The sequence below is a fragment of the Heteronotia binoei genome, chromosome 6 (genome assembly GCF_032191835.1).
Source record: "Heteronotia binoei isolate CCM8104 ecotype False Entrance Well chromosome 6, APGP_CSIRO_Hbin_v1, whole genome shotgun sequence".
Classification (NCBI taxonomy): Eukaryota; Metazoa; Chordata; class Lepidosauria; order Squamata; family Gekkonidae; genus Heteronotia; species Heteronotia binoei.
Window position 1 is genome coordinate 132936627 of NC_083228.1, and position 14434 is coordinate 132951060.

The 14434-nt window shown below is 48.5% G+C and overlaps 1 long non-coding RNA gene across 1 annotated transcript; it reads left to right on the plus strand.

Annotated features, from left to right (window-relative positions):
- The first annotated feature begins 2069 nt into the window (after window positions 1-2069).
- On the plus strand, window positions 2070-9731 carry LOC132573410 (uncharacterized). The gene is made up of 2 exons (XR_009555542.1): window positions 2070-2135; window positions 9368-9731. It is a non-coding gene; the product is annotated as an uncharacterized LOC132573410 (long non-coding RNA).
- Window positions 9732-14434: the final 4703 nt, after the last annotated feature.

Below are 14434 nucleotides of genomic sequence, written 5' to 3' on the forward strand. Positions count from 1 at the left end.
CTTCCACGGTTTCTGGTTCGGCGGTAAAATCCTCGTCAGTCGCCAAGGTGGTGGCGACGGAGCCCCGTCCGGGCTCTTTCGGCCGATTACTCTTTTTCTTCTTGGGCCCCGATGCGGTTGGCCTGGCTGTCGGCGGGGTGGACCCCGCTTTGGCTGGGCAGTTGGAGGCGAGGTGGTCCGGGTCGCCGCACCGGTAACACTTTCGGGCAGTGGTGGGGGTCGAGGTTGTCGGGGCCCGCCGCCCCTCCGCCTTGGTAGGTGTGGATTTCAACCCCTTCTTCGCCAGTTGCTGTCGGCGAAGCCCCACGTGCTGGATGTTGGTCTCGACCTCTCCGGCTAGCTGGATCCACCCGACCAAGGTGTCGGGTCGCCCGTGGCTGTAGCAGCGGTCGAGGACGTTCGGGTTCAGCCCGTTACAAAAAGCAGTATATTTCATAATCTCGTTCCACCCTCTCACTGCCGCGCAGTAGCCCAGGAACTCCGTGGCATACTCGCGAATGGATCGGTTGCCTTGTTCGATGCGCTGGAGGGCTGCGATGGCTTTCTCCTCGCGGAGCGGGTCGCCGTACTGGCGGAGCATGGCGTGCAGGAACCCCGCTACGGTTGCTAGCTCGGGCTTCCTCGCGGTGAACAGCCCGACGTACCATTTGCGGGCTGGACCTCTCAGTCGGGACGCAATGTGGTACACTCGGCTGGCTTCGGTCGGGTAGTCCGCACCCCAGTGGGTAAAGAACGTGTCGCACTGTATGGTGAAGTACTCCACGTCCTCTGGGCTCCCGTCGAATGTAATTTTCAGCTCTCTCCCCCCCCCTGCGACCGGGGGTGCCGCGGGTTGGGGCGCCGGGGCCGGCAGGGCCGGTAGGGCTGGTGCAGCTGGGGCCGGCGGCGCTGGCGGTGCGGGCACGGGGACCGCCGGGGGCGCCGGAACTGGCGGCGCCGGAGGCGCTGGGACCGGCGGCGCGGGGGCCCCCGGGGCCGGAGGCGCCACTGGTTGTGGGGCCGGTGGGGCTGGAGCGGGCACCACCGGCGGCGCGGGAGCCAGCGGGGCCGGTGGAGCCACGGGCGGTTGCCCCAGCGGCAGCCCTCCCACGGGGATCCCCAGGACCGCCGTCTGCAAGGTGCGGAGCTGGTCGTAGATCGCGCCTAGGTTCTGTTGCATCTCCTCGGCCATCATAACTCGGGAGGCGTGTACGTCGTTGTGAATTTCCCGTACATAGTCGAACAGGTCGTTGCGGAGGCTCCGGACCGGGTCGTCCCCGCCTCGCGGTTCTGGACCTTCGCCCTGGTCGTCGTCTCCGTCTCCGCTTGCCCCGTCGCCCAGCATACTTCTGTACCGCTGCTCCGCCGCGTCGATCGCCGCCGTGGACTTCCGCGGGCTCCAGGATCGGGGTGCGGCGAACGCGTCCACCGAGAAAGGTGCGGGCACCTTAATCTTGCGCCTCACCCCCGTCACCTTCGGGTCGAGCGGCGGGTCCTCCGTTGGAGTGGTGGGCTCTCCGTTGTCTGGAACCTTTGCAGCCATCGGGCCGGGTTTCCAGTTCAGATAAGCTCCGAAACAATGGGATCACTGTTATAATGTCAGAACTTAAGAACTCCAGGCAGATCCCATACTTAGTTTCCAAGCTAGGATTTTATTAGAGAGAACTAAGAACTGTTAGATACAAGGTACAAGATAACAGTGATGGCGAGAGCCAGCACTGGCCCAGTTTTATATAGTAAAACAAACAACCCACAAAGCTCTAATTCACACCGTTACAGGCACATCTGTCTTCCCACCAGTGCTATCAGCAAAGACGTTGCCTCCTTACTCTGAAGGCCACACGATTCGGCTTCAAAGGGTGTCAGTGTGAGAAAGTACAGAGATACAACATTATTCAGTCTACAGCCCCCAAATACTTTGGATACCATCGGGGCAGGGTTAACTACTACTCAGGCACTTCAGGTTAAGAAAGGTTACAATATGGGGTCGGTCTGGTTCAACGCTCAGGTCCACTCTATGCATACTTGCCAACCATCAATTATACTGGTTCTACATTAAGCTAGCAATAATAAAGTTACAAGTTCTGACAGGCCCCTCCCTTTCTTTTGGTTTCGTTTTCAGAGCAAGCAGGAATATTCTGCAGGAACAAGAGCCAGTAAGTATTTGTGTGTGTGAGAGAGGGGGAGGGGGCAGGGGACCCCCTGGTTTGGAGGCCCTTCCCCCTGCTTTAGAAAGTGTGTGTGGGGGGGTAGGGAAATGTCTACTGGGCACTCTATTATTCCCTATGGACAACGATTCCCATAGGGAATAATGGGGAATTGATCCGCGGGTATTAGGGGCTCTAGGGGGGGCTATTTTTGGGGGTAGAGACACCAAATTTTTAGTATAGTATCTAGTGCCTCTCCCCAAAATACCCCCCAAGTTTCAAAACGATTGGACCAGGGGGTCCAATTCTATGAGCCCCAAAATATGGTGCCCCTATCCATTATTTCCTATGGAAGGAAGGCGTTTTAAAAGGTGTGCTGCCCCTTTAAATGTGATGGCCAGAACTCCCTTGGAGTTCAATTATGCTTGTCACACCCTTGTTCCTGGCTCCACCCCCAATGTCTCCTGGCTCCACCCCCAACATCTCTTGGCTCCGCCCCCAGATATTTCTTTAATTGGACTTGGCAACCCTATCACTTCCGAGTAATGTCATTGCGCCCTGCGCACCCCTGCCAGAGGCCACAGGAGACTTGACAACCCTTCTCTTTCCCAGTCCTTTCATCCCTTGCATTTGGGCTTCTCTGTGTGTATGTGTGCGTTTGTGTGCTTACCAGCCCCTGCCCCCCAAGCTCCTGCTGAGGCTGGTTGGCAGGGGGACTTCCCTGGGGGAAGAGGAAGGCCCAGGTTATGTTGCCAGCCGCATCACAGCCAACAACACCATCACCCCAGCGATGTCTGGACAATGCTCTGGTATTTCAGCAAAATCTCTTTAGTAGAAATCATTTTTACCATAGAGTTTGCTGGATTGATGATGTCACTTCCTTAGGTGTGAATATAGCATGTCTCTGGCTTCAGGGACCCTCTAGCAACTTGGCCGCCCTGAATTTTGCCCCACTGACCATAATGCTCTACCTGACCAATTTTGTTGCGGCCCTAACCGTAATGCTCTACCTCCCGTGGTAGTTATTTTGTTGCTGTGCCCACCGCCCTGTGTCAGAATTCCAAAGGTACTTGCAGGCTCAAAAAGGTTGGGGACCCACGCTTCAGGACAGGGGTGTCCAACCTCTGGCTCTGAGGCCGAATCTGGCCCCCAGAGGGCTCCTACCAGGCCCCCGAGGATCTGGCTGTCATCTGCTTCCACCTCTCTCTCTCTTGCTTCCTTCTGTGTAACAGCTTGCTTTGCAAGGCTTGCTCAATCGCACAGGAGCTACAGAGCAAAACCTCTATTTTCTGCACTGGCTGAGGCTCCTCCCTTGGGGAGGAAGGGAGGGAGGAAGAGCTTGCTTTTCCAAGCTATCACATTTGCACAGCAGAGCTACTGATCCAAGCCTCTCTTCCTTCTATTGGCTGAGGCTCCTCCCCATCCTGGTCCCCTGGGGAAGGAAGGAACCAGAGCTTCCTTTGCCCATTTCTCTGGATCCCATGGGAGAAATACAAAGAAAGCACCTTTAAGACCAACAATTGTTAATGTTTTAACCATGTTTTAAGTTTTTTTTTTAAAGTTTAATTGTGTTTATGTGTGTCCTTTATAAAGTTTATATCTCTGTTATATAATCTTAAATAGGTACACATATGGCCCTGCCCAACATGGCCCAGCCTGACAAGATCTCATTTATGTCAGATCTGGCCCTCTTAACGTATGAGTTTGACACCCTTGCTTTAGGAGATCATCCGGCCGTCTTTTGAAACTGCCGCATGCTTTGTGTCTCCTGCCAACTTAGGCCTGACTTGCTTTATCTGCACTTGAGCACTACAGCCAAATTATTCCAATTTTCCTCCAGTTCTAAAAATCCATCACACCAGTTCAGGAAATCAGTCTCAGTTAAGCCATTTTCAGAATCTCTTACAATCAGTTGGCAGGGTGTTATGAAAGAAGTGAAAGAATTAAAAAAAAGATTGGCGCAATAAGAAAAAGAATAGTTTTATTCCATTATACTATCCTGACAGGCATCTGATGCAGGGAGCTTTGACTCTTGAAAGCTGGTACCCTGGAAATCTTGTTGGTTTCTAAGGACTCAAATCCAGCTCTTCTAATGAAGGTCAACACGGCTACTCTACTGAAACTAACCTTATTTGCTAAATCCCTACTACAAAACTAAGACTAAAGCCTTTGCACCTGATCATATAGTTTTCATGTAGTTTCAAGCATGAGATTTATTGTAGTTCCTTTCAAGAAGTTTAGATGCTGGGGGTCACTAGGGTATAGGGCTGACACTGTGGTTTGGGAACAACCTGGGCATTTCTTGGGGTAGACCCTGGGGAAGAAGAAGAAGAAAACTGCAGATTTATACCCCAGCCTTCTCTCTGAATCAGAGATTCAGAGCGGCTTACAATCTCTTCTATCTTCTCCCCCCACAACAAGACACCCTGTGAGGTGGGTGGGGCTGGAGAGGGCTCTCACAGCAGCTGCCCTTTCAAGGACAACTCTGCCAGATCCATGGCTAACTCAAGGCCATTCCAGCAGCTGCAAGTGGAAGAGTGGGGAATCAAACCTGGTTCTCCCAGATAAGAGTCTGCACACTTAACCACTACACCAAACTGGCTCTCTTAACCACTTGACGACTACAAACTGGAAGGCATGGCTTGGAGAAGGTAGGGACATCAGCAGGGTATAATGCCATAGAGTCCACCCTCCAAAGCAGCCATTTTCTCCAGAAGAACTTCTCTTGGTTGTCTGGAGATTACTTGTAATTCCAGGAGATCAGCCACCACTAGGAGGCTGGCAAACCTATTAGGTTGGGCAGCTTTTGACAGGAAAAAAAAATCCACCGCCAGCCAATTATAGCAAGCCCAAGGTAGAATCCAGTGGTCTAGGGATATTTGAGGATGGAGCTCAGAAACCAAGGTGCTCTTGGAGGTAGAGTGATCCTGTTTGTGGTGGATCTCAGGGCAGAAGCTACAGCAAAAGCTCATTCTCCTAATGTAGAATCATGGAAGGGATCTCTAGGGTCATCTAGTCCAACCCCCTGCATAATGCCGGAAATTTACAAATACCTCCCTCCCTCCACCCAGTGACCCCTGTTCCATGCCCATAAGATGGCAAAAAGCCTCCAAGATCCCTGGCAGAACTGGCCGGGAATAAAAATCGCTTCCTGACCCCACAGTGGCAAACAGCATTTTCCTGGATGTGTAAGAAAGGGCCATGAGAACTAAGCACTAGTCTTGCCCAGTTCCTCAGGGCCTGCAAGACTACCCTCTTTCAGCTGGCCTTTTCTTAATACAGGTCCAGCTGTACCGTCGTTAAATGAGTAAGATCGACAATTTTGAAAATGTAGCACTGAGTACGATCGTAATGATTTTAAGAGAATATTTAGGCAATTATAACGTTGTAGAATCTTGTTTTATTATGTAACCTTTGTATTTTATATTATGTTGTGAACCGCCCTGAGCCTGCTTCGGCGGGGAGGGCGGTGTATAAATTAAATGTTGTTATTATTATTATTATTACTTATGCAATCCTTCTCGCCCTCCTCATGATCTGCCTAAATTCACAGGATCAGCTTCCAACTGGCCCCCTAGGCCCAAATGCTAGACTACCCTCTTCCTTATCGGTAAGAATTCCCAGAGCAAAAACCTAACTGGTCCATTCCTTTTTTTTTTTTTTTTTTAGTAAAACCAATTATAATTTATTAAGAAAAATATAGTCTTCCATACAAGATAAAATACTCATACAATCATACATACAGTCCTAGGAAATATATATAGAGAGATATAGAGGTACACATGGGTAGACAAACAGGGTGATATTTACCTATCGTAGTCTTCAAGAAGAAGAAGAAGAAGAAGATATTGGATTTATATCCCGCCCTCCACTCCGAAGAGTCTCAGAGCGGCTCACAATCTCCTTTACCTTCCTCCCCCACAACAGACACCCTGTGAGGTGGGTGGGGCTGGAGAGGGCTCTCACAGCAGCTGCCCTTTCAAGGACAACCTCTGCCAGAGCTATGGCTGACCCAAGGCCATTTCAGCAGGTGCAAGTGGAGGAGTGGGGAATCAAACCCGGTTCTCCCAGATAAGAGTCCGCACACTTAACCACTACACCAAACTGGCTCTCCAATGGTGACGTAAGAGGACAGGGGAAATGGACCCAAAACTGTGGCCAGAATTGGGGATGGATCTAGACAGCGGAACTGGGGTACTGCTAGATGCACACATGAGTGGAGTTGGGTCAGAGGTTAAATAGATTACCTTAGACCCTCAGGGGCTGGGAGGTATGAGGGAGGAGAAGGGGGAGGCTCTGCAGTGACCAGGAATGCTGGACTATTGCAGAGCCAATAGAAAGTTCCTTGGTGGCGCCCAATTGGGTACCTGCTCTTGACCAATGAGCTTGCCTGGGTCCTGTGTACCTGAAAGAACTTTCACATTGAAACAGGCCGTGGGGCAGGCTCCAAAGTGACAGTTGGGAAGAAGAATAGAAGTGATTACTGGGTGGGGAACACTTAAGATTAGATGGGCTTATCTGAAAAGGTGACAATAGAGAATCAAATGCTGGCCTAGGTAGCACCCAGCTCATACAATGGAACTTGGCTTTTGGCTGAAGATGGTCTTCCTCTTCCTTAGTCTTCTACCTGGCACCAACTGGTCCATTCCTAACCACCACCCCCCCCCCCCCAATGTGCCAAAGAACTGCAGTGGATGTAGGTCTGCCATCTCTGGATTGAGAAATACATGGAGATATTGCAGGTGGTGTTGCAAGCCTCTGGGCCCTATTCCTGTTGCCCACTGCTACCTACTACTGATCAGCTGACTGGCAGGGGGACTTTTTTCCAGACTGTGGGAGATCCCCTCTGCCTGGAGCGACTCAGGTGTTGAGCAAATTATGCATACTTTCAAATTCTCAAAATCTTCCCATGAATTTAGCTGCCCTTTTGGCCTTAGCAAGTCAGCATCTGTAGCAGGGTCTCCTACTTTCTGAGCCTGTGGGTATCTTTTGCTTTTCTGGCACAGGATGATGGGCACTACCACAAAATGGCTGCCACGGGAGGTGGTTCCAACCTACAAAATGGCTGCCACAAGAGGCAGAGCCAACCACAAAATGTGAGGGAGGGAGGTTATACATAATTCTAATAGTAACACTTCAGTGTTTCAGGCAGAAGCTCTGTTTAATGGGATGCCTTTTAACATGAACACATTGTGGGTTTTTGTTTTTTGTTTTGCATAAACACAACTTATCTTTAAGTCATGCAGTGAAGATCTTTGTGCTGTGGTGGCAGTTGCTGCTGAAACAACTTGATAAAAATATGCACTGTCAACCAATGGCCAATCAGAAGCCCTGCTGGCAGGGCTTTTTTTTTGTAGCAGGAGTTGCTTTGCATATTAGGCCACGCACTCCTGATGTAGCCAATCCTCATGGAGCTTACAGGGCTCTTATTACAGGGCCTACTGTAAGCTCCAGGACGATTGGCTATATCAGGGGTGTGTGGCCTAAAATGTAAAGGAGTTCCTGCTACAGAAAAAGCCCTGCCTGTTGGGCATATACTTCACTTATCTAAAGCTATGTGGTGGGTCCCAGAAAAGTTGTTGTTGGGCAAGGACATCAAGTTGGGGACCCCTTGATTCAATGCAAGGAGAGGAGTAAAGAACAAGGTTCATGCCCAGAGTCCCTTTTCACCTAGCATTAAACAATGTACTTATGTCTCTCCAGCAAATGTTTTTCAAGCAGCTTTCCAAAATTCCTTTGACGTCACTGACTAGCCTTTGCCAGGATTGTAATAACCATTTCGTTTTTGCTGGTGGGAATCCACCTGGGAACTTGCCATTTTCTGAACTAATAAAGCTCTGGTAGGTACCTGAGAGGAAACCGCCTCAGGTGTGAGGAACTTGTATGTCTGGCATTTGCTGTACTACTCTTGAGGTGCTCTCCCACAATGGTTGGCTAACAATGATGCAATCAGTTAGACAGCAGCCCCGAGTCCTTTTGCGCCATAAATAAGAAAATAATTAAACATTAAAAAAACACTTATCACTGGTATCGTGCTTCACATCTCCTGGAGGGGAAAAAAAAATGAAACGGAGAAGAAAAGGGCTGTGAAAACATTAGCTGATTAATCGTGAGCGGATTTCTCGGCGCTTAACAGCGTGCAGAAATTTTTGCTCCATGAGTAAACTTTATTTTCCAATGCCAAGAGCTACAAAAGGCTCCATTACCAGCCCTGTGTGAGGAGAGCAGAATGGAGCACCTTCTGAGGCAATTAAGGCTCATGTGTCACTTTGGTTAGTAAAGCAAAAAGCGACTAGGCTCTGTTCCAAAAGACCTGGAGGATGTTGGTCGTCTGGTACCTCAGCAGGTCTAGAGATGTTTCTGAGGTAATACACCTTTGCTTCCATTTCCTGTCCCTTTTCACAACGGTCTCCTTTGAAAGGATGCTGGCATTTTACACAGGAGTGTTTAGGAACTACTCTCCCTGGAGCTTCAGCTGTAGCTTAGTGATCAGCTTTCCAGATGTCAGAGTTTGCTCTTGGATTTGGCCATGAAAAGCCTGTTTCAGTTCAGAAACAATTGACACTCTGTGATAAAAACCTTCGTTTAGTGGCACTGTGTGGAACAAAACAAGCACGAGGAATCCCATTCCTAATTTCGCTTTCCTGGCCTCATGCAGTGGACTTCTATTAAAAAAAAAAAATCTGTCTGTCACTTAGAATTCCACAGTTTTTAAAATCACACATGGAGAAGCGTTTACACAAACACTCTTACCATGTAGAATGAAAAAATGAACACATTAACAGATTTGGCTGGCTGTATAAAAGTGTCTTTAAAAGTATGACACGCACAAAAAGAGAAGGCTCCCAAATCTGGGTAGGGTCCACACATGATTGGCTATTACACTGTTGTAATAATTCACCTCAGGTCCAGGAGGTGACTAATTACAATAGCATAATAGTCAATGATGTGTAAATTTTACTTCAGAAATGCAGAGTCATGGACTCTCAAGGACCTACGTAGCAGCCTTTGCCAACAATCCTTCTGGTACTTTCCTCATAACTTACAGGTTCTTCTGTCCTGAAAGACTGCTTAGACATAATGAAACCTCTTCCCTAAAAACCCTGAATTACATATCTATTTCTAAGATTCCGTAAGGTGGGTAGCTTTATTTGTCTGTAGCAGTAGAAAAGAGCAAAAGTCTAGTAGCACCCTTGCTAAGATTTCTTAAATTACCTAATATATTTTCTTTTGGTTTTTAGGAAACTCAGCTCAGTTCTTGCCCAGTGTGGAACAAGCAGGAGAGTGGCTTGAAATCTGAAGATTTCCCCCCAAAACAATAGACTGTTTTCAGGACCCGCAGCTCTGAGAAGTAATGGGATGAAAACCTTATATAGGAAATATTCCCAGCACATGTTAATTTGTTGCTTCTTGATATTGCTCGGATTCGGCACCTATACTGGATGGGCAGATATGGAATTCACAGTGTTTTCTGGTACCTGAAATTTTCTGGTCCTTGGAATTCAAGGCAACTGGGAAAATGTGCTGTACAACCTTTCACCTATCTCCGAACATAGTTTCAGATGAACTTCTACTAATTAATTAAACACTTCCTCTTAAAAATAATACTTTTGGCACAAAGACATAGATGGGGAGGGGGCCGTTTCACTATACAGGAGACTACACTCAGGTAACAGGTGAGCAGCAGCACAAAGACACACCTATGAATGCCATGTAGTCTTATCAGATTACCGGCTGCGGAGGGTAACTACCCACTCATGCACTATGGCTCTTGCTTTGCTCTGTGGAGTAGTGGGAGGAAAAATCAGGGCATCAGTGTGATACCATGGCATCATTTCTGGTTGAGTGGGTGGAAATAATGCCATGGCATCAATACAGATGCCAACCTCTGGGGACCTGGAGATCTCCTGGAATTACAGTTTATTTTAGGGTTCCCAGATCTGGGTTGAGACATACCTGGAGATTCTGAGGGTAGTGCCTGAAAAGGGTGGGACTTGAGGAGGGGAGGGACTTCAATGGGGGTATAATGCCCTAAAGATCAACTTCCAAAGAGGACATTTTCTCCAGAGGGACTGTTCTCTGTCACTTGAAGATCAGTTGTAATAGTGGGAGATTGCCAAACATCACCTGGAGGTTGGCAACCCTAGCTTATCTCCAGAATACTATGATCAGTTCCCCTGGAGCAAATAGATGCATCAGAGAGTGCACTTAATGGCACTGTACTCCACTGAGGTCCCTGTCCTCTCCAAGCTTCACCTCCAAATCTCCAGGAGTTTCCCAGCCTGGACCTGGCAACCTTATGCTCTAAGGATTTCCAAATCTCTATGATATTGGGGGAAGTCCTAGAGTATCATTGGTGCTATGACATCACTTCCACTCCCTCAAGTGGTGATGGCATGGCAATTCTGATGTGGCCTCTCTTCAGGCTCTACTGCTGAATTGCTCCCAGGGGTAGAAGAAGAAGACCATAGATTTATACCCCGCCCTTCGCTCTGAATCAGTCTCAGCGGCTTACAATCTCCTTTATGTTCATCCCCCACAACAGACACCCTGTGAGGTGGGTGGGGCTAAGAAGAAGAAGAAGATATTGGATTTATATCCCGCCCTCCACTCCGAAGAGTCTCAGAGCGGCTCACAATCTCCTTTACCTTCCTCCCCCACAACAGACACCCTGTGAGGTGGGTGGGGCTGGAGAGGGCTCTCACAGCAGCTGCCCTTTCAAGGACAACCTCTGCCAGAGCTCTGGCTGACCCAAGGCCATTCCAGCAGGTGCAAGTGAAGGAGTGGGGAATCAAACCCGGTTCTCCCAGATAAGAGTCCACACACTTAACCACTACACCAAACTGGCTGGTTGAGAGCCAATGACTGGAAACTCCATGGCTTTTTTTGGTAGAAAAAGCCCAGCAGGAACTCATTTGCATATTAGGTCATACCCCCTGACAGCACCATTGTTCCCCATAGGGCTTTTTTGTAGAAAAAGCCTAGCAGGAACTTATTTGCATAAGCCACACCCCCTGATGCCAAGCCAGCCAGAACGGCATTCCTGTGCATTCCTATTCAAAAAAGTCCTGGGCAGCTCTAATGCCAACTTCACAGGAAAACACATCGTAACCGCTTCTTGGTGTTGCCTCCCTTCATAAATATTTTTATCAAGAAAGTATTGGCCTTTCCTTCCTATTTTTGAAGGCACAACATGTATTTTATTTAAATATCAGACTTAATTTCCTAGACTTTGTTTTTGTGATGGGTTAAGTAAAATAGAAGTCAGGATCCCAAATTGCCCTCTTTGGGGTTTGCAAAACTTGGCCTGCCTGCGGATATGGACAAATGATGTTCATTGCACGCCTCCTACCCTAGCCGAGGAGAACTGTGCTCTGGCCATCTTCCGTGGCCAATAAATTCTCTCACAAATCTCTTCAATTTACCAGAGCTATTTGTGCATGACGAAGTTCTGCATGTTACTATTCCCCAACCTGAAACGCAGCCTTGGAAAGGGATGAGGAGGTGGAGAGAGGGAAGTTCAGGTTGCTAAGTGACAGGAGAGTGTGAGTGACCTCACTGGTGAGCCCTGGGCCAGCTGGTTTGATGACACGGCCAAGAAGGTGTTTATAGCACCTGGACAGCTAGTTACACACCAAACAAGCGCTGTAGAGGCTGTCCTGTCTTATCTGGGACAGAAAGGCTGGGGTTGAACAAAGGTCAGCCTGAGTTATATAAAGACAGGAGTTTTTAAGCAGGGGAATTTTCCCTTCCCTGCACCCCCACAATTCATTTGTCCCACTGATGCCTCCAGCAATGCTGGCTTAGAAGGTTCTGATACAATACAAAAAAAAAAAAATCTCTTGTTGCAGAATTGATCTTTCTCCTCAGCTACAAGTCCTGGTGTCTCCCATGTGTCTGTCATGGCCCCTGTTGACAGAAGTGTTCTGGTGCTGGAAAGTGCCGTCAAGTCACAGTTAAGAACATAAGAGAAGCCATGTTGGATCAGGCCAATGGCCCATCCAGTCCAACACTCTGATTCACACAGTGGCCAAAAAAAAAAACCCAACCCCAAAACAAAAACAGGTGCCATCAGGAGGTCCATCAGTGGGGCCAGGTTGACATATGGTGACTAGGGATGGGCATAAATCACATGTTTGCAATTTGTATGGGTTTGGGCTGAACCACAAACTCATACGAACCAGGAGGTTGGTTTGCGAACCAACCTGCTTAGCATTAGTATGTGAGCCATTTAAAGCTTAAACCCCTGCTTTCTGCTCCCTGGGGCTTTTTGCGGGGAGCAGAAAGCGGGGGCTTCCAAACAGCTGGCAGGGAGCTCCCCATTGCTCAGCTGTTTTTCATGAAGAGCGGAAAGCGGGAGTAAACTCCTGCTATCTGCACTTCATGAACAGCCACAAACTGCACCAAAATTCATGGAAGTTCATGGTGGTTCTTTAGTTGCTTGGCAAACCATGAATTGGTCAAAATTTGCGATGAACTTTAGTTTGTCAGCCAGCTCATGCCCATCCCTTTTCAAGACAAGAGACAAACGGAGGTGGTTTGCCATTGTCTGCCTCTGCATAGCAACCCTGGATTTCCTTTGTGCTCTCTTCTCCAGGTACTAACTACAGCTGACTCTGCTTTGCTTCTGAGATTTAACGAGATCAGGCTGACTTGGGCTCTCCAGGCCAGAACAGATGTGCTCAGGGGCTTTTTTGTAGCAGGAACTGCTTTGCATATTAGACCACACCTCTCTGATCTATCCTATCTTCCTGGAGCTTACAGTAGGCCCTGTACTATGAGCCCTGTAAGCTCTTGAGAGCCAGTTTGGTGTAGTGGTTCAGTGAGCAGACTCTTATCTGGGAGAAGTGGGTTTGATTCTCTGCTCCTCCACTTGCAGCTGCTGGAATGGCCTTGGGTCAGCCATAGCTCTCACAGAGCTGTCCTTCAAAGAGCAGCTGCTGTCAGAGCTCTCTCAGCCCCACCCACCTCACCGGGGGGGGGTCTGTTGTGGGGGTAGACGATATAGGAGATTGTAAGCCACTCTGATTCAGAGAGAAGGCGGGGTATAAATCTGCAGTCTTCTTCTTGGTGCATTGGCTACATCAGGGGTGTGTGGCCTAATATGCAAAGGAGTTTCTGCCCTGGATGTGCTTTAGGAGTTATGCATTCAGAACTTGTTTCCCAGGCATTGGGGGCCTGATTTGGATTGAGACCTCAGCGCATGGAAAGCCACTATGTGTTCCACTGGGGAAACTTACATGGACTGGTAGGCTATGCATAGGGTTGCTATTTTTCTGCCTTCAACCCTTGGGGGCTTTGAGTTGCCATAGGAGGGGAAGCTGTAGTTATAGTGGGAGAGTATAACCAGGGGTTCCTTTGCATATTAGGCCACACCCCACTGATGTAGCCAATCCTCTAAGAGCTTACAAGGCTCTTTTTTGTAAGCTTTTGGAGGATTGGCTACATTAGCAGGGTGTGGCCTAATATGCAAAGGAGCTAGAATTCCATCCCTGGGTATAACTATGGTGAGAAACCTCCCACTGGTAGCCCTCCCAACCACGGTCCCTTGGTGGGCTACTGGGGGAGGGGGGCGGGAATGCAGAAAAAATGTTGGCTCATCAATGGTCTGATGTCATTTCTTGGGTGAACCTGGAAGTGATGCCACACTGCTTGAAGATTCAGTGGAAACTCTATAACAGTTGGTCAAACTGTGGCTTGGGAACCACATGTGGCTCTTTCACACATATTGTGTAGCTCTTGAAGCCCTCACTGCCCCATCTGCTGACTTAGAAAAGGCATTTCTCTCTTTAAATCACTTTTCCAAGCCAAGTCAACTGGTGGCTTGGAGAATGCATTTAATGTTAAAGTTGCTTTCTTTCCACCTCCACCTCCCTTCACTTCCCTCCCTCCCTCCCTTCCTTCCTTCTCTCAAACCTCTGACATTCATGTCTTGGTGGCTCTCAAACATTTGACATTTATTCTATGTGGCTCTTTCATCGAGCAAGTTTGGCCAATCCTGCTCTATAATAAAACCTGGGTATGCCCCAGGAATGACATCACACCATGGATGCGATGGCACTCCGCCATGTCCCTAACCATCCCAGACTCCTTTTAGGTGCCAACCACTGGCTGGCAGCCCTACCACCTTATATCCGTATTGCACATCAGGAACAGATACATTTGCGAGAGCCAGTCATGGTTCCGCATTTTAAATAATAGCTTTCTGTTTTTTCTGATAAATGTAGCCTCATGTTGTGGACAAGAAAAGGGAAAACTTATGGCAAAGCATAACAGCCCAGTACTTAACAGTGAAAGGGAACTGATTG